The sequence below is a fragment of the Trachymyrmex septentrionalis genome, unplaced genomic scaffold, assembly GCF_001594115.1.
Source record: "Trachymyrmex septentrionalis isolate Tsep2-gDNA-1 unplaced genomic scaffold, Tsep1.0 scaffold20, whole genome shotgun sequence".
NCBI classification, from domain to species: domain Eukaryota; kingdom Metazoa; phylum Arthropoda; class Insecta; order Hymenoptera; family Formicidae; genus Trachymyrmex; species Trachymyrmex septentrionalis.
Genome location: NW_017305180.1, coordinates 6887710 through 6890997, shown reverse-complemented (window position 1 = coordinate 6890997; position 3288 = coordinate 6887710). Strand labels below are relative to the sequence as shown.

Genomic DNA, 3288 nt, shown 5'->3' with positions numbered 1-3288 from the left:
TATATATATATATCTTCAGTAATTTTCTGAAAATCTAGTATCTAAAGTCAACAAGACTCGAGCTGCTCTGCACTCAAAAAAAGATTTCTTTGACTTAAAGAAATGTTTCTTTGCTATACGATTAAAGAAAAAATTTCTTTGATTTGTAAACGTCATTTCTCTTTGATTTAAATATTATTTTTTAAATCAAATAAAATTGATTTGATTTAAAGAAATTATATTCAAATCCAAGAAATGACGATCGAATTATGATTTGAAAAAATAATGTTTAAATCAAAGAAATGACGTTCACAAATCAAAGAAATTTTTTCTTTAACTATATAGTAAAGAAATATTTCTTTAAATCGTAGAAACCTTTTCTCTGGGTGTGAGCACGTTGACGATACAATTAAAAGAAACAGAGATACTAGTGAATAATGTTACTAACACGTCTCTGATTTTGGCAAATACTCAATTTATCAAAAGTCGTGTGTAAAAGAATGACATAAAGATTAAGGAGAATTCTAAGAAAAAAAGGAAAAGTACGAAGACCCAAGATTCGTGGCCGGAGAATCTCTTGGTTAACATAAATGACAGCATTAAGCAAAGTTTAAACACAATGGATGAAAAGTACAAAGTAATGGATGTAGCTTGCAGCGTCAACGAAGAATATGAGGGTAGTGCAGTAATAAGTATTCAGTATTGTGAAATTCGATGATCCATATCAAGGTCGATCCTTGCAGTACATGATCGGCTTCAATAAGAAGATAGTATCAAATAACATAGGTTCGAACAGCAGCAATAGCGAATCCACGCAAACTGAAGAGAGGAAAAAATCGGAAAGCGAAAAGAAGCGAAAAGTATAAAGCAGATTGTTGCTTTGAACTGACCCTGAACGACTGAGACAGCTAACGTTGGGAATAAATCACTGCCTTTAAGTTGGACTAAAGCAGCTATGTCGTCGAAAGTGGAACATATCTAATTATTACGCAGTGGCCTGCAATTTCATTGTACAAGTATGATAAGTTCTATGATTAAGTTATATCAGTTGCAGAAATAAGTATGCCAATCTAATAATCTAGTCTACTTTTTTTATGATGTAAAGACCTGTTACGCGCTATATAAAAAGTTTCTCCAAAAGAAGGCACGGTTGGCTTTTTCACATTGCAAAAATTAAATTGTAAATTAAACTCAAATTTTATTCAAAAAAAAGATATTTTTTTTCCTTTGTCTATTTCATAGGCAGACACCGTTATACTTGAAAGAGACGTAATAATAATTTACGTAATAATAATTAAAATATATGGTAAACATTAAACAAAATTAATGTGATATACATGATATGTATAATTAAAAAATTTGATACAGGAAAAAGATGTAAACGCATTTTAATAAAATCGCATGAGAAATAAAATCTGTTTTCCAAATCATGCGTATATCAGAGAAGAAAGAAAACTCAAATATGGTTCTCTAGTCTCCTATTTTCATATCTTATATTTGTATAATTAGATTGATACCATTCGTAATTTTCATATCAATGTAATATTAAAAAATATAGCAAAACGTCTATTCTCGTAAATCTCGAAAAGTTTTCCACTATAAGATCCTTGGCACTCCCAACAGTTTTGTTAACATGTCAGTTTCTTAACTAAAATACGTGATGCATCTACAAGATGTATGTACATACGTAGCAGAAGTTTAATGATGCGACTGTTGCAGTGCTTCATAGACAGAATATATTTCTGATATCGATCATTTCAGTGTAGAGACGCAACGATGCGATATATAAAATTATATATATAATCCACGCATGCACAAGCGTTGGGAAATTACATGTGGCAATAGCTAGAAAAATGTATTCAAACAACTAGATGTTGTAAAAGAAAAATAAAAGGCAAATTCTAATATCCTATAAACATTTTCTGAGACACCTTTTGAACTTCTCTGTTGTCTCGAAAAACGTATCTCACAAACCTCGCAAGCTTCCTGTATTCCTGTGTCGTAAAATCCTTTTATCTTTTAAAACTGAACCTAATAGGAAATACGACAAAAGGATAAACTTCAATATAATTTTTACAAAATAAACGTAATATGTTGGGATCTTTATTTTTCCTTTCGATTAAGTCGCAGCAAGTCAATGAATAAAATTTTTATAGGAAATAATGAAGATATACTAACATAGCAAAAACAGGAAAAGTTTTCAAGATCACAAAATATGTTTGGAGCCTAAATTTAATTTTAAAAAACATACAATAATAATATTTAATAAAGTTTAATAATTTAAACAATAAAAAATCAAGATAAAAGGAAAACTGTTAGGAGCCGACACGATAAACGGTGCACAATTAATATAAAAATTTGTGTTTACTACACTGACTTCTAATGGCCCTCTTTTTATCTTTGTTTTTTATTGTTAAATTTCGAGTTCCTCTGTGATTTTAAATTTAACATCTATATATAATTTACTGTTATTGCTGTTAAGTATAATAATTATTAAAAAATCCCTTTGCTGCTTAATTTGAATACTGATTAATTTTTAAACGTTTTTAACATGTTACATTGCAGCAGTAAAGTTAAAATCGCACGTTAGCTCCGCAGCTTAGAGGATACTTTATACTCTTTACGTGACAACTGTTTTTATTCTTTTTGTGTATTAAGAAGGAACGTACTTCATGAATATATATCAGGAAATTTCTATATCGGACTCTTTTCAAAAATGTGAGCCAAACGCGTTTTGAATATGCAAAATAGATGTCTCTTTTAGCGACGTCCGCGAGACTGATTTCCTTGAAAATTATTACAATGACGTAGCAAGTAGAATTGCCAAGGTAACGCCATTTTTTAAGTTAATCTTTATATAGTACTGTGACAAACTGCAACGGAAAAAATGCTACGTACCGCATGCATGACGTAAATAAATAACAGCTATATATACAGGGCTACGTTATTGTCGTTTATTGATCTATTTAGTATGTTTTATACTTAGCGCCTTGCATATGTCACGTCGTATCGGTTGCTTGTATTATAATCCGGCCAGAACGTTTCTAACAAAAGTAACTGCAGTCTGTATTGTTGGAAGAAATTCAAATATTGCTCAAGCATTTAAAGACATTATAATCGACTTTCATTAAGAAGTTCTGTGCAATATCGACATTAGCTACCTGAACGGTTCATTAGCTATTGCTAGAGTTGGACTACTTATGAGTTTTCGAAGTTGGGTAACAAGTTGGCCAATGCTTTTCATATCTTAATGTAACTTTTGCTTTACGAAAGAAAAGTACGAAAAGAAAGATAGAAATGGAACAAGAG

At 30.5% G+C, this 3288-nt stretch overlaps 1 protein-coding gene across 4 annotated transcripts in view; it reads right to left on the bottom strand.

The window, feature by feature from the left end:
* Positions 1-3288, bottom strand: part of LOC108747789 — a 36010-nt gene that overhangs the window by 23624 nt on the left and 9098 nt on the right. The gene's annotated exons all lie outside the window — the stretch shown is intronic.